The sequence below is a fragment of the Panthera leo genome, chromosome B4 (genome assembly GCF_018350215.1).
Source record: "Panthera leo isolate Ple1 chromosome B4, P.leo_Ple1_pat1.1, whole genome shotgun sequence".
NCBI lineage: Eukaryota > Metazoa > Chordata > Mammalia > Carnivora > Felidae > Panthera > Panthera leo.
The window spans coordinates 141051016-141074914 of record NC_056685.1 but is presented as its reverse complement, the minus strand read 5'-3'; the positions used below and the strand labels follow the sequence as shown (position 1 = coordinate 141074914).

General features: G+C 49.1%; 1 protein-coding gene across 8 annotated transcripts in view; it reads right to left on the bottom strand.

Annotated features, from left to right (window-relative positions):
• The window catches only part of PPP6R2 (protein phosphatase 6 regulatory subunit 2), an 81691-nt gene extending 58716 nt beyond the window's left edge, over positions 1–22975 (bottom strand). For all 8 annotated transcript variants that reach the window (XM_042948223.1, XM_042948226.1, XM_042948228.1 and 5 more), the window contains exon 1: positions 22796–22975. The gene's annotated coding sequence lies outside the window, so the exon portion shown is untranslated. The remainder of the gene's footprint in view (positions 1–22795) is intronic.
• Positions 22976–23899: the final 924 nt, after the last annotated feature.

The following is a 23899-nucleotide window of genomic DNA, read 5'->3' as shown; positions in this document are numbered from 1 at the left end:
GGATCAATTCCTTAATTTCACTTTCTGCTGCTTCATTATTGGTGTATAGAAATGCAACCAATTTCTGTGCACCGATTTTATATCCTGCAACTTTGCTGAATTCATGGATCAGTTCTAGCAGTTTTTTGGTGGAATCTTTTTGGTTTTCCATATAGAGTATCATGTCATCTGCAAAGAGTGAAAGTCTGACTTCCTCCTGGCCGATTTGGATGCCATTTATTTCTTTGTGTTGTCTGATTGCAGAGGCTAAGACTTCCAATACTATGTTGAATAAGTGGCGAGAGTGGACATCCCTGTCGTGTTCCTGACCTGAGGGGGAAAGTTCTCAGTTTCTCCCCAGTGAAGATGGTATCAGTGGTGGGTCCTTTGTATATGACTTTATGATCTTGAAGTATGATCCTTCTTTCCCTACTTCCTTGAGGGTTTTTATCAAGAAAGGATGCTGTATTTTGTTAAATGCTTTCTCTGCATATATTGAGAGGATCATGTGGTTCTTGTCTTTTCTTTAATTAACGTGGTGTATCACATTGATTGATTTGCGGATACTGAAGCAGCCCTGCATCCCAGGTATAAATCCCACTTGGTCGTGGTGAATAATTCTTTTAATGTATTGTTGGATCCGGTTGGCTAGTATCTTGTTGAGAATTTTTGCATCCATGTTCATCAGGGAAACTGTCTACAGTTTTCCTTTTTAGTGGGGTCTTTATCTGGTTTTGGAATCAAGGTAATGCTGGCCTCATAGAATGAGTTTGGAAGTTTTTCTTCCATTTTTATTTCTTGGAACAGCTTCAAAAGAATAGGTGTTAACTCTTCTTTAAATGTTTGGTAGAATTTCCTGGGAAGCCAACCAGTCCTGGACTCGTTTTTGGGGGGAGACTTTTTGTTACTAATTAATTCAATTTATTTACTGGTCATGGGTCTACTCAAGTTTTATATTTTTTCCTGTTTCAGTTTTGGTAGTTTATACTATCTTTGGAATTTCTATGTCTGTTTGGATTCCCCCTACCTACATCAAAATTAAATTTAATTTCTCCTGTCTATTTGATCCTTAGTCTGGCCAGAAGGACCCTGATGGGGACAGGACATTCTTGCTCCCTGACAAATCTGAGTAATGGGTACATAAAGATTCATTACATAATTATCTCTACTTGTGCATATGTGTAGGTATGTGTGTAACTACCCATCAGAAAACTCTGGCCGAGTAAGCTACATTCTAAAAGTCCTGGGGGCCTTTCACGGGAGATCACCAAATCTAAGAGAAGATAACTATTGCCCTTGCCACACAGACCAGTCTCTGCCAAATGCCCAACGGTGGGACTTCCCCTGGATGTGGGAGGCCAGATTCCTCCAGTTTAAGATGGAGCACATCTAACCAGTCCCTGGAAAGAGGGATGTTTGAAGGCTTTCTGGGACAAGTCACCCAGACTGGATGGGGCTCCTTGGTGAATCAACCCTAGGAGTACTTTCAGTGACCATCCCCAAGACATAATCAGCCAGTGGAAGTGTCAGACAGCAGAGGAATGGGAGATGTTCTTTTACGACCACAGTGGTCAGGCTGTCTAACAGTAGAGGACTCAGCAATGTCTTGCACGGTCACCCAATGGGGTATCATAGCAGGTCCAAAGGTTAATGGAGCTGAGCTTCAGAGTCCGACCTTCTAAGAATGATATCCTCTTCTCCCTGAGGCAGGCAGAGGGCCATGGGCATCTATCCTCAATCACTTCCTGGGCCTGAAAAATTTTCTAGAAGCTAAGACCCATGGTTATGGTCAGAAAGCAAAGTAGGGCAGGCACCTCCATTCTATAGTTTGGGGGCTCCAGCTACCCAACAAGGAGCCTGACAATTAAAAGGATCTCTAAGCTGGGTCAAAACAGATGTTTTGTTTTTTAAAGATTTTGGTTTTTTTTTTTTTAAGGTTTCTTTTTTTAAATATTTATTTTGAGAGAGAGAAAGAGATACAGCATGAGCAGGGGCGGGGCAGAGAGAGAGGGAGAGAGAGAATCCCAAGCAGGCTCTGCACTGTCAGCCCAGAGCCTGACACGGGGCTTGATCCCAGGAACCGTGAGATCATGACTTGAGCCAAAATCAAGAGTCATATGCTCAACCGACTGAGCCATCCAGGAGCCCCTAAAGATTTTATTTTTTAAGTAATCTCTACATCCAACGTGGGACTTGAACTTACAACCCCGATATCAAAACTAGCATGCTCCACAAACTGAGCCAGCCAGGTTTAATGGTTCTTATAACTCCTCAGGGTCATCTCTGCTCCTGCCAATTTGCCTTGATCCTCACGAGGGGCCAGGGTGGCTGAGCTCAGCACAGACTGGGAAGCTTAAACAACTAGAAATTTCCTTTCTCACAGTCCTGGAGGCTGGGAGTCCAAGATTAGGGCCAACGTGGCTCTGGCGCAAGTCCTCTCCTGGCTTGCAGACGGCTGCCTTGGTGTGTGCATGTGAAGAGAGAGGCCTCTCTCTTCCTCTACTTTTAAGGCCACTGAATTAGGATTCACCCATATGACCTCATTTAACCTTAGTTACACTTCTAAATTTTTTTTTACATTTATTTATTTTTGATAGAGACAGAGCACGAGTGGGGGAGGGGCAGAGAGAGAAGCAGACACAGAATCCGAAGCAGGCTCCAGACTCTGAGCTGTCAGCACAGAGCCCAACGCAGGACTCTCACTCACAAACCACGAGATCACGACCTGAGCCTAAGTCTGACGCTTAACTGACTGAGCCACCCAGGTGCCCCTACCCTGGTTACATTTCTAAAAGTCCTATTTCCAAATATGATCACATTGGGGGTTAGAGCATCAACATACGAATCTTGGGGACACGCAAAACAGTTCATAGCACAGAACCCCCAAGAGGGTCTTCCTGTGACCATATCAAGAAACAAGCTGATGGAGCACCTGGGTGGCTCAGTTCGTTGGGCATCTAGCTCTTGATTTTGGCTCAGGTCATGATCTCATGGTCATGGGATCGAGGTCCACATCAGGCTCCACACTGGGCATGGACCTGCTTGGGATTCTCTCTCCCTCTCTCTGCCCCTCTCCTGCTCGTGCTTTCTCTCTCTCTCAAAATAAACAAGTATTTTTTAAAAAAAGAAGAAGTTGACAACAGCAAAAGGTGGAAGCAACCCAAATAACCATTGATGGACAAAGGGATAAACAAATTGTGGCCCATCTATATAATGGAGTATTATTCAGCCTTAATAAGGAACTTCTGGGGCGCCTGGGTGTCTCAGTCAGTTGGGTATCCAACTCTTGATTTCAGCTCAGGTCATGATCCCAAGACCCGTGTCAGGCTCTGTGCTGAGCGTCGAGCCTACTTAAGATTCTCTCTCTCTCCCTGTGCCTCTCTCCCCAACTCTTGCAGTCTCTCAAAAATAAAAATAAGATTCTCTCTCTCTTCCCCTGCCCCTCTCTCCCGCTCACATGTGCGCTCACTCGCTCTCTCTCTCTCTCTCAAAAATAAAAATAAAAAGGAAAGAACTCCTCACACCTGCTGCACCACAGGTGAACCCTGAGGGCACTGTGTTCAGTGAAAGAAGCCATCACAGAAAGACCAATCCTGTGTGGTTTCACGTCTATAGTAGGTGCCAGAATCTGGAGTGGTCAGATTCACAGAAGCAGAGAGTAGAGACAGTGGTGCTGGGGAGGGTTCTGGTGGGGGGGGGGGGGGGGGGTAAGCGTCTGATGGGGAGGGAGTTCCAGTTTGGGAAGATGGAGAAGTTCTGGAGACAGGTAGTGGGGTGGGTGCACAGCAATGTGAATGTACTTAGTGCCCCTGAACTATGCACTTAAAAATTATTAAAATGATAAGTTTTTTGTTACATATATTTTTACCAGAATTTAAAAATTAAAAGACAAAAAACAGAGGCCCTGGTCAAGTCAACTAGCCTCTGTGCCTCATTTTCCTCATCTACAAAAGGTGGGTAACAACACCTGCCTTGTACACTGCCAGTGAGAACTGAAAGAAATCAATGTAAAGATCTTAGGAAGGTGCCTGACACGTGAAAAGCCTTGATACATGCGAGCTGCTACTAGTTTTTATTATTATTAACTTATGGAAGTTAACTATCAGAATTAAACAGCTATTAAAAGTTCAAAAATAGTTGTTTCTTTGAAATAGAACTAGAAGATGGGAGGCTCCATGTAAGAATAGATTTTTTAATTAGAAGCCCCATATATTTGTTACTGTGTTAGCAATTAAACAGCCACTTCTTTAAAAAGCTCTATTAGAGAATCAGACATACAAATATATAGAAATAAACTTGAAATTCTACAGGAAAACACTTTCTAGCAAAATAAATAAATGGGGAAACAAGAGAGAAAAACTGGACCCCAAAACAAGTGCCGGTGGGAGGGTTGCAATCAAACTCCTTCCCCAGCCTGCCCGTCTCCAAGAGCAGAAGGGGTCAGCAGGCTGAGGAGGGAGCAGCTGCTGACAGCTGAGCCGGCTGCCTCTTCTGCATGCAGCTTCCCAGCTCCTAACTCTGGTAGGTGTCCCCAGAAAGAGGGGCCAAGAAAAAGGCGGAGAGTCTTCCTGGAGAACGAGTGCACGAGTGTTGTGGTCAGAAAACAGGAAAGCACAGCCTAGCTAACTCCACGTGCCAGAAGGATGCAAAAGAATTTTTTAGAAAGGAAGCTAGCTCCACTAAGAAGCGAACAACCCAAACCCTACGCTTCTGGAGCAAGAGCTGTCCTACAATGGCAATAGGAGAGCGCCCAGTCACCGAATTTCCAGTTCTTCGGCCACATCCTAATGCAAGGGCTACAACGCAAAAAAGGCCTGTAGAACAGGAAGGTGTTAAGTGGAAGGAAGCAGCCAGGGAAGACAGAAGGAGGAGTGAAGCCTGCAGGAGAAGCACAGGGCCGTCCATGGGCAGGAGCAGGGAAGATCCATGGCAGCCGCCTACAGGCCTGCAGGGACACAGGGCACGAGGACACATCTGCCAATTTCTACAAGAAAGGCCAGAAACCCAGATTTTCTTAAATCCCCCAATCTATTCAAATGTTAACTTATTTTTTTATATTAAATATAACTTATTGTCAAATTGGTTTCCATACAACACCCAGTGCTCATCCCAACAGTCGCCCTCCTCAACAACAAATTTAAGTGCATGTATTTATTTATTTTTGAGAAAGAGACAGCATGAGTGGGGAGGGAGAGGGGGAGAGAGGGAGAGAGGGAGAGAGGGAGAGAGGGAGAGAGGGAGAGAGAGGGAGAGAGAGAGAGAGAGAGAGAGAGGGAGAGAGAGGGAGAGAGAGGGAGAGAGGGAGAGAGGGAGAGAGAGAGAGAGAGAGAGAGAGAATGCCAAGCAGGCTCCATGTTGTCAGCACAGAGCCCGACATGGGGCTCGAACTTATGAGCTGAAACCAAGAGTCAGTCACTTAACTGACTGAGCCACTCAGGCGCCCCAACAACTAATTGCATTTTTTAACACTATGTGGGCCAATACTGTGAAGAATAAGTAAAAGTGCGTCTTCAGGCTGACAGTGTCCCTGCCAGAGAGCTAGCCTGCCTTCTTGCCCCCGCTGACCCCAGCCCAGGAGCTGTGAGGACGAGATGAGACCCACATGCAGAGGGAGCATCCACCCCACACCTGGCCTACAGGGAAAAGCCAACAATTTGCCATCAGCCTGAGTGCCACCCAACCACAGCCTGCCTAGGTGGCTGCACACTCCTGGGGCTCCAAGCTACCAAGAGCCGCATTTCTCCCCTTGGTGGTGGAGCCCAGCTGGTCTCCCACCAAAGTCTGATAAAGGTGATCGATACACAGCCCCACCAGACACCTTGAGCAAGAGCTCTGTCGGGCCTGAGAGGGCTCTCACCTTCTCCTGGTTTTCTCAAGAGCTTCCTCCTGGCTGTTGGGTGTGACGAAGAGAAGACTCAAAGTGAAAGCTGAAGACCTTCTGTCTGCGCGCTGCTAGTAATCACGGCCACTCTGCCTGGTTAAGGATAGAGCCAACTGGCACTGTTGGCACGCACTCTCCCCACGTATGCTAAGCACCTGGCCCCCATCCTCCCTCCTGGAGACAGACACAGAACCCAAGCAAAGAACCCACCAGGGCAGCAGACCTGACCATGGGAGGTGTTCTCTGGCATGAAGTCCAGCCTCCACCACTGACTAGTTCTGCAATCCTGGTCCAATGTGTATGTGATGCAAGTAAAAATGTGACTCACTGACAGAGAGATGTCATGACTGCTACCACTGGTCTAGGACAGAGAAGAGGAATCAACTGTAGATCTTCCTCAACCTACATGTTAACATACTGAATGCTGGATTCAAAGTGACAAACAGAATGGTGGTCTGGGTACAAGATGATTGTTGCCCTCGTGCTGATGGGCTGACCGGGAGCTGAGGCCGCTGCCCAGAAACACAGGAGGATCGTACCACATACCACTAGCCCAGGAAAAGATGTACATTCAAAATTCCAAGTACAGTTTCTATGGAATGCATGCCATTTTCACACCATCATAAAGTTGAAAATATGTTAGGTTGAACCATTCTAGATCTGGGCTTGCCTGTACAGGGACCCAAAGACACACCACAGCAAGGCCCCAGTGTACATGTGCCCCACACAACAAACAACAGACCATGCCTGCACTGCATGTGTTCTCAACACTGTGGTCCTGGGAGAACCAGCTCCAAGGGGAGGCAGGGCACATGCTGGGCCGAGACTCTTGGAAGGACAAGTAACTGGAGACATGTGGCTAAAAAGCATTGCCAAACAGGCAGAGAAAAAGCCCCAACAAGCACAGGGCAGAAGCCAGGGCAATGGACAAAGCTGAGTCCAAACAAGAGCACAAGAGAATTAACTCGAGGAACTCTGCAGGGTTACACCTGCCACAAGAAAGGGAATCGACAAGAGCTGGTTCACGGACACTCTACTGTGTGCAAGCATTGCATGAGCCCAGTACAACTCAGTGCAGCAGGGAGTTTACCACTAATCCCAGTTCACAGGTTAAAAAGCAGAGGTCTCAATAATTATAGGACTAGCCCAAGGCCACAGGTTAATAAACATCAATTCAAAACCTGAACCCAGATTGTCTGACAGCAAAGTCAAGTTCTCAGTCTCCACATGACACCAGGTACTGGTCCAGTCAATAAAGAAAAAAAGGAGGTATCAAAGGAGATGCAAAAAGAATTATCATGATGGAGGGAGATAACATGAAGGTAAACAACCAGGGCTGGCCTGGTCCAGGGAGGACTATGCGGCAGAGCCAAGAAAGGGTGAGAAGAGGGTCTCGTAGGCTTGAGGGGAAATGAGGCCCTGAGGAGAGAAGAGCAAGTCTTAAAAATGACGCAGCCAATGGGCTTCTCTGTGGAGTGATAAACTGTTCTGGAATCAGTGGTGCTGGCTGCACTTGTGAATGTACTAACTTGCACACTTTAGAAGGGCGAGTTTATGGCATAGGACTTCCATCTCAGTGCTGTACGGGAGCGGTCGGTGGGCTCACAGATGGGCACATCCCTGAAGAGGAGCTCTGAAAGGTTTCTTTTTTTTTTTTTTTTTCAATATATGAAGTTTATTGTCAAATTGGTTTCCATACAACACCCAGTGCTCATCCTAAAAGGTGCCCTCCTCAATACCCATCACCCACCCTCCCCTCCCTCCCACCCCCCAACTCTGAAAGGTTTCAATGCTGATAACAGCCCACAGAGAGGACACCGGGTGTCCTCTACTCAGCAACAAATGAAGAAAGGACATAAACACAGCCCCACCCCCAGAGGCCTGACCTCCAGTAAATCTTGAAGGACCCTGCCCAGAGAGCTTCCTACCTGCAAGCCCTGAGGAGAGAGTCACTGGTCCCCTGTGCCCTGGGGTGTCCTGGTGGACAGGGATAAAAATAACATCCTCCTAGGGTGGACGTGAGGACTGTCCAGGGCAAAGTTCACTGCAAGGAACCAGAGGCACCAAGAGTGCCTGCGTGTGTCAGCTACCATGGCGGTCACGCGTGGAAGACGTGACGTCTGCAGCCAGTGCGTCAAGGTGGCTACAAGCTCAGCTCCAGATGCGACTGCCTGGCCTGCATCAGCGCCTCCACATACTGACCTGAGTTACATTTCTTAAGCTCTATGTCTCGGTCTCCCCAGCTATGAGATGGAGATGATGATGGTATTTACCTCAAAGAACAGTGTGAATATTAAGCAAGATAATCTGAATCAAGTGCTCAAAATACCTGGAAAACAGTAAGTGCCCAATAAATGTCATCAATTATCATTAGTCAGGGAGCAGGAAGTTGTTGGTCAGAGAGGGTTCCGTGAGGAAACCTGGCCTGAGTTTCACTTGTTTTAAATTAACGACCACACATCTCAAGTGAACATTAAATACAGCTTAGCCTTCGAACTCTTAAGAAGCTAGCTTCCCTCTCTTGAGACAACTGTGACAAATATCAGATGGGTACAAATTCTACATAGCTCCTTGTATCAAGAAGTCAAGTCAAAAAATAAAATCATAAAATATAAAGTCTATCCACCCATCGGGTGACTCCTGGGACCTGCTGTAACCACCAAAAGGCAGCAGAGGACAGGTGCCATTTTGAGAACCAGCTGCCAGTCTTGCCCTCTTGGAGTCCTGTGACAATGTGGCCTCCTTGAGGCTGACAGAACCCTGGAGAGAGGCCTAAACATGCAGCTGAAGCCCCAATCATACAAGAAGCCAGGCAGACAACACAAGGAGCAGAGAGGAGCCATGCTGGCCACGCCTGGACCAGCCCAAACTGGGCTCAACCCACACTCATAACCAAAAACAAAGATTGCTATTTTAAGTCCCCAATCATTGTTGGGATGCTCTGTTACAAAGCAATAGATACTTTCTTTCAACTCTTTCTTCAACTCTCCAATAACCTTACCCCTTAATTCACAGAAAAAGCACAAGGCTTCAAGTGTGAACTCTCCCATCTTCCTTCCATCAAACCTACCAACCCTAATCACCACATCCACTGCATTCCCTCCTATTACAATGGAGAAATGGTCCTTGCTCCCACCAAGACCTCCACCTATGCTCTGGACCCCACCCTTCATGCCTTCCCAAGACTGCTCCTCTGGTATCTCCAGTCCCTCCTCCTTTGCTAGCACAGTCCCGTCAGTGTGCACACACTTACACACACACACACACACACACACACACACAACTCTCTGCCCCATAGACATTTCTCCAATCCCTGTTGACGCGATGCTTCCTTAAAGAGCTGTCTGCACTTACCGTCCCTAATCCCTCTCCTCCCAACAAACCTCTCTCCCCAGCATGCCACCAGACCACTTTTGTCAAGGAAGCCAATGAAGGAAGCCAATGAATTCCCAGGACCACCTCTCAGTCCTTCCCTCACTCTACATCCCAAAGCTTATCACAGTGAAGTACCAGCCTCTCTTAGCTTCTGCGACACCACTCTCCTGGTTCCGTCCAGCACCCACAGCTACTCCTGGTCAGCTTCCATCTCCTGTGCTCACCTCCACAAGTGGACACACCCCCACGTTCCCCGTGGTCTCCCTTCTCTTCCTCTGTCAGGCATGTATAGCACAGGGTTTAAAAGTGCAGATCTGACAGTTCTGGTTCCAGCTTCTATCTGACTGATCTTCTTACTGATAATAATTATAAACTGCACAAAATATTTAAAAAAAAGGCTACCTGAAGGTGTTGGAGAACAACCAAAAACACAAAGAAACTGGAGGGAGCACAATCAGTATAAGGAGAACAAACTATGAGCTCTGCACTGAAATGTCTTGTGACCTGCGGGCACTGCCCAGCTCTCACTGAGCATGAGGCAACAGTGCTAGGTGACAGCAGTGCTAAGCATCTCACTACAGGAAGAAAAGAGGTCAGAGTTCAGGACTATCAAAATGGCTGAAACTGAAAGGAAAAACCCAAAAGAAGCAAAAATCTCACACATCTGCATTAAATTCCTCCCAATCCTTGACTGACTCCTAAACTGCAGATGGCGGGATGAGACACCAATAAAGCAAGAAAAAAAAAAAAAAAAAAAATCAAACTCCCAGAAACAGAGCAGAAAAGTGGCTGCCAGGAGCTGGGTGCAGAGGACACAGGGAGAGGCTGGTCAAAGGGTCCACACACAGATGACTACGGTCTGAGGACGTCGTGTAAGACACGGTGACTACAGCTGAGAACGCTGTAGAGAGCACAACTTAACTGAGGTTTTTTTGTTTTGTTTCTTAAGTAGGCTTCATGCCCAGCACAGAGACCAATGCAGGGCCTGAACTCATGACCCTGAGATAAAGACTTGAGATCAAGAGTTGGATGCTTTACCAACCAAGCCACCCAGACACCCCAACCTAAGTGTTCTCAAACACACACACACACTAAGATAAATATGTGAGGTGACAGATGTAACAACTAACCAGATGGGGAGAGTCCTTTCATAATGCATACATACATCAAATCATCATAACGTACTTCAATAACTTACAACTTTGTCAATTATATCTCAATAAAGCTGAAAAACTAAAAAGAAAAACAAGCAGAAAGCAACCGTTGTGAGGACAAAGAGCTAAGCAAAGACGCCAGCTGCTGTCCAGTCCTGGGAAGACAATTTAGAGTTTCAGTTCTGGCAAATTAGAAAGGTTTTCCATTAAAATCCTAGACAGGTCACACCTTAGAGGAGTAAAAACCATATTCCAGAACTAAAGGTCATGTCTTAAAACACAAGGCAAAACAAAACAGATCCACCCTACAGGCTACAAGCTTCTACAGGGTCAAGATGATCTCCCAATAATTTAAGTCTGCCCTCACAAAACTCAAGATCCTTTATAGGAAGAGAACCCCAAATAGAGTCTCTATAATGCACCGTGCATAATGTTCATTGTATGATAAAAAATTACTAGACATGCAAACCAGGAAAAGGTGACCCATGATGAAGAGAAAAAACAATCTATAGGACCCACAAAGATCGTATGTTGGAACTGGCAGATGAGAACTTCAAAACAGCAATTATAATATATTAAAACATTTGGAGAAATGGTCAGAAGGAATGAAAATATTCATTAGCAGAGCTAATATTCATTAACAAACGTGATGGAAAAACCAAAAGGAAATTCTAAACTGAAAAATACAGTATGTTAAATCAAAACACTACTGGATAGAATTAACACAATGATCACAAAACAGAAAACAGGGACTCTGAAGATAGATGAATAGAAAATATACATATATAAACAGAAAGAAAAGGAATATTACAAATACAAACATTCAAAACCTACGGGAAAATGTCAAACCATGTAAAATAAGTATCACTGGAGTCCCAAGAGGAGAAAAAATATGAAGCAGAAAAAATATTTCAGAAATATTTAAGAGTCAATGGCCAAAAATTTTCCAAAGTTTATTAAACACATCAACACAAAGATCCAACGAACTAAATAAATCCCAAAAAGGAAAAACACAAAAACACTATACCTAGAAAAATTATAGTCAAATTGAAAAACAATAAAAATAATTTATTTAAAATAAGTACATAAAATACCTTAAACACAGTAGGAAAGAAGATACCAGGTGAACAAGAATGATAGCTGACTTCTTAGAAACAACAGATGCTAAAAGCACTTAAAAGTGCTAAAAGAAAAAAAGCTATCAACCTAGAATTTTATATTCAACAAAAATGTCCTTCAAAACTGAAGGATAAAGACCTTCACATCTTCACTGTACAGAACACACTGATGGTCACCAGAGGGGAGGTGGGTGAAATAGGGAGGATGGGAATTAAACACAGAACGAGAATTAAAAAGTACACTTATCATGACAAAATAAAATAATAATAATAAAAAAAAGACCTTTTCAGACAACCAAAAACAGAGACTCTGTTCCCAGCATATCCACAATGTAAGCGATACTGAAGGAAGTGCTTCAGGCTGAAATAAAATGATCCCACATAGAAAACTGATCTGCAAAAAGGAAAGAACAACTTCCCAACTCATTCCAAGGTGCTAGTATTACCAAAACCAATGATATCATATAAAAAGAAAGTCATTCACAAATCTCTTATGAATATATATAAAGTCTTCAACAAAACACTAGCAAACCAAATCCATCCACCTATAAAAACCATTATAGGGGCACCTAGGTAGCTCAGTCATGGTTGAACATCCACCTCTAGATTTTGGCTCAGGTCATGATCCTGGAGTCGTGGGATCAAGCCCAGCGTGAAGCTCCACACTGGTGGAGCCTGTTTGAGAGTCAGTCTCTCTCTCTGTCTCTCTCTCTCTCTCTCTCTCTCTCTCTGCCCCGTCCCATGCTCAAGCTCTAAATTATTAAAAAAAAAAAAAAAAAAAAAAAAATTAAAGCATTATATACCACACCAAGCAGATTTAACCTAAGACTCCAAAGTTGCTTTAACATCTGAAAATTAATATAATACACCGTATTGAGGAGCACCTGGGTGGCACAGGGTGGCTCAATCAGTTAAACATCCAACTTCAGCTCAGGTACAAGATCTAACCATTCATGAGCTTGAGCCCCCCACTGGGCTTGCTGCTATCAGCGCACAGTCCATTTCAGATCCTCTGTCTTTCTGTCTCTCTGCCCCTCCCCTGTGGGTGTGCGTGCTCTCTTTCTCTCAAAAATAAACGTTAAATAAAATAAACTAAAATAAAATAAAATAAATCTACAGATTCAATATAACCCCAACCAAACTTCCAGCAAAAATTTCTGTACATAGTGAAGAGGTTATTCTAAAACTGGCAAGACAATTTTGTAGAGGATTAAAGGTGGAGGACTTATACTACCTCTAAATTACAGTAATTAATACACTGTGGTATTGACATAAGATAGAAAAACAGACCAAGAGAATGTAACAAAACCCAAAAAGAAGCCTGCACACGCATGTTCAATTAATTTATGACAAAGGCTCTAAAAAATGATGCTAGAATGATTACATAACCCCATGAGGGAAGGGCAGGGAGGAAGTATCCTGATTTCACCTGACATTAAAAACTAATGCAAGGGGCACCTGGGTGGCTCAGTCGGTTGAGCGTCCGACTTCAGCTCAGGTCATGATCTCATGGTTCAGGAGTTCGAGCCCCACATCAGACTCTGTGCTGACAGCTCAGAGCCTGGAGCCTGTTTTGGATTCTGTCTCTCTCTCCCTCTCTCTCTGCCCCTCCCCAATCATGCTCTGTTTTTCTCTCTCTCTCTCAAAAATAAATAAACATTAAAAAAAAAAAAAAAACTAATGCAAGAACTGAGCCTGGGTGGCTCAGTCAGTTAAGCGTCTGACTTCGGCTCAGGTCATGATCTTGCAGTTCACAAGTTCGAGCCCTGCATCAGGCTCTGTGCCTGACAGCTCAGAGCCTGGAGCCTGCTTCAGATTCTTGGTCTCCCTCTCTCTCTGCCCCTCCCCCTGCTCACGCGTGCTCTCTATCAAAAATTAAGTAAAAACATTTACAATTTTTTTAAAAATAAAAAACTAATGCAAGAAGGATTCAGAAAGGAAATCTGTATTTGCTTGGAGATGGAGGCAGGAAAGGGTGGGAGGGACGGTTCCCAAAATGAAATGAGGAAATCCGGGGGATGATAGACATTCACTACACTGTGGTGATAATTTCACAGGTATATACATGTCAAAACTTATCCAATTTTACACTTTAAACGTGTGGTTTATTGTACATCAATTACATCTCCATAAAGCTGTTAAAAAGAAAAAGGTGAATCATAAACCAAAATACAAAAGCTACCACTATAAAACTTTCATAGGGGTGCCTGGCTGGTTCAGTCAGTGGAATGTGTGACTCGATCTTAGGGTTGTGAGTTCGAGCCCCACATTGGGTGTAGAGGTTACTTAAAAATAAAATCTTTAGGGTGACTCAGTCAGTTAAGCGTCCAATTCTTGGTTTCAGCTCAAGTCATGATCTCGCAGTTTCATGGGTTCAAGCCCCACATCCAGCTCTGCATTGGCAGCACAGAGCCTGCTTGGGATGCTCTGTCTCCCTCTCTCTCTGCCCCTCCTCCACTCGTCCTGTCTCTGTCTCTCTCAAAATAAATAAACTTAAAAGAAAATGTTTTTAATAAAATAAATAAAATCTTTAAAAAAGAAAACTTTTACAAAAAAAAAAAAAGATAGTGTCTTCACAACACTGGTGCAGGCAAAATTTTGTAAGGACACATAATAAACATAAAAGAAAACTACCAACAGGGCACTTGGCTGTCTCAGTCGGAGGAACGTGCGACTCTTGAACTTAGGGTTGTGAATTGGAGCCCCATATTGGGTGTAGAAATTACTAAAAAATATATATATATATATATAGAGAGAGAGAGACAAAAATTTACTTCACCTAAATTAAAATTTTCTGTTCATCAAAAGACACCATTAAGAAAAAAAATAGGCAAGGAGTGCCTGGCCGGCTCAGTCAGTAGAACATGCAACTCTTGATCCTGGAGGTCATTTTAACTCTTAAAATGAATAAAAAAAAAAAAAAAAATCCAATGAAGAATGGATTAAAAACCTGACACTTCACAAGAAAAATATTTAAGTAGCTAATTAGCATATAAAAAGTTGTTCACTGGGGCACCGGGGTAGGTCAGTCCTTTAAGCATCTGACTTGGACTCAGGTCATGATCTCTCGGCTCTCTCTTGTGAGTTCAAGCCCTTCAAACCCGTGTCAGGCTCTCTGCTGACAGCTCAGAGCCTGGAGCCTGCTTTGGATTCTGCTGTGTGTGTGTGTGTGTGTGTCTCACTCTCTCTCTGCCCCTCCCCAACTCGTGCTCTGTCAGTCTCAAAAAGAAAAAAAAAAGGTGTTCACCAAAAAACCAAACCAAACCAAAGTTGTTCACCATCATTATTCATCAGAAAAATGCAAATTAGGGGCACCTGGGTGGCTCAGGCAGTTCAGAGGTTAAGCATCCAACTCTGGCTTAGGTCATGATCTAACAGTTGGGTTCAGTTTGTGAGGCTTGGTTTGTGAGTCTGAGTCCCGCATCGGGGCTCTGTGCAGACAGTTCAGAACCTGCTTGGGATATTCTCATTCTCTCTCTCTCTCTCTCTCTCTCTCTCTCTCCCTCTCTCTCTCTCTCTGCCCTCCCCACTCACACTTTCTAAGTAAACTTTAAAAAAAAAAAACTTAAAGAAAAATACAAATTAAAACCATAGTGAGATATCACTCACTACCAACTGAATAGCTAAAATTAAAAAGACTGACATACATACATACATACATACATAAAAGACTGACAACGCCAAGGGCTGGCATAGATGTAGAGAAACTAGAACTCTCATACATTACTGTGGGAGTGGAAAATGGTATCAGTTTGAAAAATAGTTTGCGGTTTTTGAAAAAAGTTCAAAATGTATCTACACTATGACCCTCAGCAGTACCACTCCTAAATATTTACCCCAAAGGAATAATGTACGTCCACAGAAGACATGCATAAGAATCTTCAGTGACTTTAGTCATACTAGCCAAAAAGTAAAAACAACCCAGACACCCATCAACAGGAAAAAAAAAAACGTAAATTATATTTTCATACAAATGAGTACTACTCAAATGAAAAGCACAAACTACAGATATAGGCATTAAAATCAATAAATCTCAAGGGGCACCCGACTGGCTCGGTCAGTAGAGCATGCGACTCTTGATCTCAGGGTCATGAGTTCAAGCTCCATGTTGGGCATGGAGATTACTTTTTTTCTTTTTTTAATGTTTGTTTATTTTTGAGAGAGAGAGAGACAAAGTATGAGCAGGGGAGGGGCAGAGAGAGCAGGAGACACAGAACTTGAAGCAGGCTCCAGGCTCTGAGCTGTCAGCACAGAGCCCGATGTGGGGCTCGAACCCACAAACGGTGAGACCATGATCAGAGCCAAAGCCGGACGCTTAACCCATTGAGTCACCCAGGCACCCCAGAGATTACTTTTTTTTTTTTTTTTTTTTTTTATTATTATTATTTATTTTTGGGACAGAGAGAGACATAGCATGAACAGGGGAGGGGCAGAGAGAGAGGGAGACACAGAATCGGAAACAGGCTCCAGGCTCCGAGCCATCAGCCCAGAGCCTGACGCGGGGCTCGAACTCACGGACCGCGAGATCGTGACCTGGCTGAAGTCGGACGCTTAACCGACTGCGCCACCCAGGCGCCCCCAGAGATTACTTTTTAAATAAGTAAAGAAGATCTAAAAACGTTACACTGAGCCAAAGAAGACATACACAAAAAAGCACATATTTTATGATTTCATTTACATGAAGTTTGAGGACCTGCAAAATTAATCTGTAATGACAGAAATCAGAACAATGGTTGCCTCAGGATTTGGGGGTTGGTTGTAGTAACTGAAAAGGGACACAAGGAAACTTTTAGGAGAGATAGAAATGTTCTATATCTTGACATGAGTGATGGACACACTTTCGTGTACACACTTGTGGTGTACACATTTGCTAAAATTCATCAAGCATATTTAAGATCTGTACATTTTACTGGGTATAAAATATTCAATAATTTTTAGTGGTAGAATATTTTTAAAGAAATAAAAAATCGTACATTCTGTGTTAAAAAGAAGAAAGCTGCTTGCTGTACATGGATGTGACAGGTTTTCTAAGAAGTCAATGGCTGAGGAATGGGGTGAGAATGAGACTGACTTCACGATACCCATTTTGATACCTTCCAGAATTATACTCTGAGTTCAGACTACCCTGTGTATGAACCACAGGAGGTGAGAATGAAAAACACAACCTCTAGAGTCTGACCACCTAGGCTGAGTTCTGGTTCTCATTTATTTACTGTGACCTTGGGTACATTTCTTAATTTGTGCCTCAATGTTCTCACATAAATGGTAATAGGAATATTGAGAGTAACTATAGGAGCACCTGGGTGGCTCAGTTGGTTGAGTATCCAACTGGATTTCAGCTCAGGTCATGATCCCAAGGTCACAGGCTCGAGCCCCACGTCGGGCTCCACACTGAGCGTGGAGCCTGCTTAGGTTTCTCTCACTTTCCCCCCCCTGCCCACCTCTCTTGCATGCACATGAGCACTCTCTCTCCAAAATAAAATTTAAAATGTTTAAAGAAAAAAAGATTAGCTATATCATTAAGTTGTTTTAAGAATTAAATTCTGGGGCACCTGGGTGGCTCAGTCAGTTAAACATCCAATTCCAGGTTTCAGCTCAAGTCATGATCTCATGGTGAGATCAAGGCCCGCATCAGACTCAGCACTGTCAGTGGTTAGGATTCAGCCTGCTTGGGATTCTCTCTCTCTGCCCCTCTCCCACTCCACTCATTCTCTCCCTCTCCCTCCCTCTCTCAAGATAAATAGACCAAAAAAACAAACAAAAAAAGAATTAAGTGCTTACTGTGTTAGATGTCAAAATAGAAAATGTAGCACTGGCTTTCACTCTCTGGTTTATAATAAATTCTGTACAAGTCATGTACCTGCTTTCTGTCAAAATGTCTGTTAGATCTCACAAGGATACAAAGATAATCAAATGGTAAAGCACTTTGTTTAAAAAAACAAAAAAGGGGGCGCCTGGGTGGCTCAGTCGGTTGAGCGTCCGACTTCAGCTCAGGTCACGATCTCGCGGTCCGCGAGTTCGAGCCCCGCGTCGGGCTCTGGGCTGCCGGCTCAGAGCCTGGAGCCTGCTTCCGATTCTGTGTCTCCCTCTCTCTCTGCCCCTCCCCCGTTCATGCTCTGTCTCTCTCTGTCTCAAAAATAAATAAAATCGTTAAAAAAAAAAAAAGTTAAAAAAAAAAAAAAAAAGAATTAAATAAGATGGTATAGGTAATGTATGTACTTTAAAATGTGCCTGGGCTTGCTTTCCTAAATAAATAAGGCTTTATTGGAACACATGCATGTGTGCACACAAATATGCCTGGTACATAATCAGCTACCATTATTTAAAAATTTAAAACAGTATTTTGAAAGTCAGCCTTTTCCTTAACCTAAAGAAAAAGTAGGGGGAGGGGCTTTAGTCTGTCTGGGGTATAAATCCTGAGTCAATCACCTACTTTGTTGTATACCAGTTTTCTCATCTGTAAAATAGGAAATAATAGTTTCTATACCCTTGAATTCTTGTGAAGATTAAATAGTTCATTCACATAAAGCATTTCAAGCAGCAGCACACAATAAACGATCAGTACGTTCTGCTGTGCGTGTGTAAAAAAACTGCCATTACCAAGGTTTTAAACATTACCCCTGTGCTGAGGTCCTATATGCCTGCAGCCTGACCTCTCCTCTGGGCTCCAGATTCTTCTGCGAGATACCTTCGTGCCAATGACCCTTGGATAAGTCAGACATCGCCCACTACTTAAAGCCAAGAGAAAGCCTTACTTTCTACATCTAACCTACCATTAAGGCCCTGCACCTGCCACCACCCCATCCTGCTTCCCCATCTCAGCTGACAATGCCACAGTCCCATCAAGAAGCCCAGACCTCACCTTGGGCCCTCTCCCCCACACCCTCTTCTCATCTGGCAGGAAGTCCTAACAGCTCTGCCTCCCAAACATCTCCCTAAGTCGACCCCCAAGGTCTAACTGCAACTACACCACTCCCACCACCTCATCTCGCCCCCTCTCTTGCACGTCCTGCCTCTGTGATGACGGCCCTTCCCAACTTAACGTCCATCCCGGTCCCCCTCACAACTCAGGCACACACCGGCCAAGAACAGATGATTGCAAGGCCCACGCGGTACCCTGTGCTCCTATCTCCCCCTTACCCCAGCCACACATTAGTCTTATCTAGGTTCCTAGAGAAGACCCACTGCAAGGCCACTGCACGTGCTGTCCCCTCAACCTGGAACGCTCTGTCCCCCCACTCTGCGGGGCTTGAACGCACAGCCCTGAGAGCAAGACGTGAGCTGAGATCCAGAATCTCGCACTAAACCAACTGAGCACCCAGGCGCCTGTCCCCCACTCTTCTCTTAGCTGGCTGCTTCTCACCTTCCAGAGCTTAGCTGACATGACTTAGAGTGGCCAAAATGGAAGAGAAACCAGAAAGGAAGGAACATGGAGAAGTAAACAGCTGAGAGTGTCAGTGATGGCCCCAGCACTGAAAGGCCAAAGGCATGGCAGGGAGTGGCAACAGGGGCAGGTGACAGGCGGGGCTGGAGAAGGCCACAGGGACAAGACAGGTGGGTACAGTGACGAAATGGGGGAGAGGTGAAGTGAGAGGCAGGGACTGAACAGAAACGACAGAGAGGGTGAGCTGGGGGTGACAGGGCACTGTTTCAGTGGTGAACTGAGAGCAGTGAGTGACTAGTGGGTGGACAAGGTAAACAGGTGTCAAGGCCACGAAGTGGCAGGTGGAGGTGTGTAGGAGACACCATAGCAAGGTCAGGAAGCCACTGAAGAGGGCCAATAAGGTGCATGGTGAAGGCAGAGATGATGGAGATGGAGGAGGAAAGGAGGCAGTGAACGGTAAGGAGACAGGCCAGGGAAGGTGACAGGTTCATGGAGCGCTGAAGCTACAACAGTGATAGAAAGAGGGGATGCTGACAGGAGGAGTGAGGGAACTGATTACAGTGGGCACTGGGGAGGGGAGTCCCAAAGCAATAGGCAGAGAGGGGACAGGCAGAGAGGGGGGACAGGTGGGAGGGACAGGCGGGGGGTGGGGCAGGCTGGGGGGAAGCAGGCAGGTGGGGAGCAGGCAGAGAGGGGGACAGGCAGAGGGGGGAGCAGGCGGGGGGGACAGGCAGAGGGGGGACAGGCAGAGGAAGGATAGGCAGAGGGGAGCAGGCAGAGGAGGGAGCAGGCAGGGGGCATAGGCAGAGGAGAGATAGGCAGAGGGGGAGCAGGTGGGGGGAAGCAGGCGGTGGTGGGGGAAGCAAGCAGAGGGTGGGAGTAGGAGGTGGGGAGACAGGCAGAGGAGGGATAGGCAGAGGAGGGACAAGGCAGAGAGGGAGCCAGTGGGGGGGGGGCAGAGGAGGGAGCAGGCAGAGGGAGGGAGGGGGGAACAGGTGGGGGAAGCAGGTGGGGAGGAGGGAGTAGGCAGCGGGAGGGAGGGGGGAGCAAATGGGGGAAGCAGGTGAGGGGGAAGCAGGAGGGGGAAGCAGGCGGGGGGAGGGGGAAGCAGGCGGGGGGGGGGGGGGAAGCAGGTGGGGGGGAGAGCAGGCAGAGGGGGGAGCAGGCAGAGGTGGGGAGCAGGCAGAGGGAGGGAGGGGGAGCAAATGGGGGGGGAAGCAGGTGGGGGAAGTAGGTGGGGAGGAGAAAGCAGGCAGAGGGAAGGAGGAGGGAGCAAATGGGGGGAGCAAGTGAGGGGGAGCAGGGAGGGGGAGCAGGTGGGGAGGAGGAAGCAGGCAGAGGGAGGGGGGAGCAAATGGGGGAGCAGGTGAGGGGGAAGCAGGTGGGGGGAGTAGGTGGGGAGGAGGGAGCAGGCAGAGGGAGGGAGGGGGGAGCAAGCAGGGAGGAGCAGGCCAGGGGGTAGGGGGGAGCAGGCAAAGGTGGGGAGCAGGCAGAGGAGGGGGAAGCAAGAGGGGGGAAGCAGGAGGGGGGAAGCAGGAGGGGGAAGCAGGTGGGGGCAGGCGGGGGGGGGAGAGCAGGCAGAGGGGGGAGCAGGCAGAGGTGGGGAGCAGGCAGAGGGAGGGAGGGGGGAGTAAATGGGGGGAGCAGGTGGGGGGAGCAGGTGGGGAGGGGGGAGCAGGCAGAGGGAGGGAGGGGGGAGCAAACGGGGGGGGAGCAGGTGGGGGAAGCAGGTGGGGAGGAGGGAGCAGGCAGAGGGAGGGAGGGGGGAGCAAACGGGGGGGGGAGCAGGTGGGGGAAGCAGGTGGGGAGGAGGGAGCAGGCAGAGGAAGGGAGGGGGAACAGGTGGGGGGAGCAGGTGGGGAGGGGGGAGCAGGCAGAGGGAGGGAGGGGGGAACAGGTGGGGGGAGCAGGTGGGGAGGAGGGAGTGGGCAGAGGGAGGGAGGGGGGAGCAAATGGGGGAAGCAGGTGAGGGGGAAGCAGGAGGGGGAAGCAGGTGGGGTGGGGGCAGGGGGGGGGGGAGAGCAGGCAGAGGGGGGAGCAGGCAGAGGGGGGGAGCAGGCAGAGGGGGGGAGGGGGAGCAAACGGGGGGGGGAGCAGGTGGGGGAAGCAGGTGGGGAGGGGGGAGCAGGCAGAGGGAGGGAGGGGGGAGCAAACGGGGGGGGAGCAGGTGGGGGAAGCAGGTGGGGAGGAGGGAGCAGGCAGAGGGAGGGAGGGGGGAGCAAACGGGGGGGGGGAGCAGGTGGGGGAAGCAGGTGGGGAGGAGGGAGCAGGCAGAGGAAGGGAGGGGGAACAGGTGGGGGGAGCAGGTGGGGAGGGGGGAGCAGGCAGAGGGAGGGAGGGGGGAACAGGTGGGGGGAGCAGGTGGGGAGGAGGGAGTGGGCAGAGGGAGGGAGGGGGGAGCAAATGGGGGAAGCAGGTGAGGGGGAAGCAGGAGGGGGAAGCAGGTGGGGTGGGGGCAGGCGGGGGGGGGAGAGCAGGCAGAGGGGGGAGCAGGCAGAGGGGGGGAGCAGGCAGAGGGGGGGAGGGGGAGCAAACGGGGGGGGGAGCAGGTGGGGGAAGCAGGTGGGGAGGAGGGAGCAGGCAGAGGGAGGGAGGGGGGAGCAAACGGGGGGGGGAGCAGGTGGGGGAAGCAGGTGGGGAGGAGGGAGCAGGCAGAGGGAGGGAGGGGGGAGCAAACGGGGGGGGAGCAGGTGGGGGAAGCAGGTGGGGAGGAGGGAGCAGGCAGAGGGAGGGAGGGGGGAGCAAACGGGGGGGGGGGAGCAGGTGGGGGAAGCAGGTGGGGAGGAGGGAGCAGGCAGAGGGAGGGAGGGGGGAGCAAACGGGGGGGGGAGCAGGTGGGGGAAGCAGGTGGGGAGGAGGGAGCAGGCAGAGGGAGGGAGGGGGAGCAAGCAGGGGGGGAGCAGGTGGGGGGGGTGGGGGGGACAGGCAGGGGGGGAGCCGGCAGAGGGAGGGGGAAGCAGGAGGGGGAAGCAGGCGGGGTGGGGGCAGGTGGGGGGGGGAGAGCAGGCAGAGGGGGGAGCAGGCAGAGGGGTGGCAGCAGGTGGGGAGGGGGGCACTAAGAAACAGGTCAGGGCACTGATGGTAAGGGTCCCTACTGAAGGGAAGAGAGGAGGAGCAGTGAGGAGGTGGGTGGGACGCCGACAGGACTGACGGGGGACCTTGACAGGCAGGCACGGGGTAGACACTGATGGGGGGGATGCTTCCTTGGGGGGGCACTGACGTGGGGGACACTGGCAGCAGAGGGGAGGGCACTGACGGAGGGGACTAGGGACAGGAAGGAGGAACTGACAGACGAAGAGCGCGCTTGGGGGGGGGGGCCCTGATACAGGGGTCACTGACTGGGAGGGCACCAAGAATGGGGGTGGAGGTGGACAGCGCCTGGGGGGAAAAATGAGGGGAGGGAAGAAAAGAGGTGGGGGGAGTGACAGGGAGTGACCACTGATGGAGGGACACTGTTGTGGGGAACACTGACGAGGGAGGACACTGACAGGGGAACACTGACGGGGGAGGGGGGGACACTGGCAGGGGGACACTGTTGGGGGGACACTGACGGAGAACACTGACAGGGAGACAGTACAGGGGGAGGGACACTGACGGAGACACTGTCGTGGGGGACAGTGTCGGGAGGGACACCTGACAGGGGGACACAGTCGTGGGGGTCACTGACGGGGGGGGACACTGACAGGGGGGACACTGTCGTGGGGGCACTGACGGGGAGGGGGGGAGACACTGACAGGGTGCGCACGGCCGTGAGTGGACACTGACGGAGGCGGACACTGACGGGGTGGACAGACGCGGGTGCACTAACAGAGGGGTGGCCACTGGCGGGTGAGCACTCGGGGTGGACACCTCAGGGGCACCGGCAGGCGCGGGCACGGCGGGGTCGGCGGGCGGCCGCACTCACCTGCCCCGCGGGCCGGGCGTCGCGGCGGCTCCTCGGAGGCCCGGGTGGAGGCCAGGGCGCTGGCGGAGGCGTAGCCCGGGCGACCTGGGGCTAGCCGCACGCACATGGGCCCGGCCGGGCGCGGCGCCCACGGACACGGCGCCCACGGACACGGCGCGGGCCGGCCGGCGGCTCGGGACCGGCTCGGGCCGCGGGCGGCGCTCGGGTCGCTCCAAAATGGCGGCAGCGGCGGGAGCGCGCGCGCACGCCGGGGGCGGTGCCTGGCGCGGAGGGGTGCGCGTGCGCGCCGGGGCGGGGCGGCGGGCGGAGCCGCGCTCGTGGGCGGGGCTGTGTTGTGGGAGGAGGCGGGGCCGCGCGCTCGCCACGAAGCGCCGGCTAGCTCGAGCGCGGGGGTTGGACCGCCTTGGAGCGCGGTGGGGTGGCGAGCGGCCTTCTTTCACTTTTCCCTCTGGGGTGCTACTGAATAATGATGCGAATATACAAGCGTAATTAACTTGCTTCGGGGTAATGCGCTTGCGGCGGTAATGAATTTGCTAATGCCATGTCAGCAACAGAGCAACCCCTCCAGATGCCCGAAATGATTTGAGGGTCACATACCCGGGGCAGGGGTCTCCCTGTTTCCTGCAGGCCTTCCTCTCTGCTCGAAGGTCTTTCCCACTGGGTGTTTCCTGAACCCCTCAACATGTGGGGTGGGCACGGCCAAAGCGAGAGTGAGCAGTGGTCAGCCGTCTGTACCCCGTGCCGAGGTCCCCTCTCCGTCCTGAGCAGCAGCCACCAGACTTATTCTTTTTTCCAGAGGCAATGTTTTGCACATTGGAATATGTGCAAATTAAATTTTTTTGGATTTGTTTAATCCAATCAAACTAATCTCTAAAATGAAAATTATTATTTCAGGTGTCAGGAATATCCAACTTGCCAGATACAGCTGCACACCCTCCAAACTCACCGAGGCCGTCCGACAGTGCATCCGAGCCCTTGCTATGCTAAACGTTATCAGTAGACGGCGCAAGAGAGACGCTGCGCTCTGGGGGAAGGGGTTTTTGGTCTGGGGCTTGCTCTGCGGTTGCAGGCACTGCTTCCCCAGTTGCCTGTCTTCCCGGCATC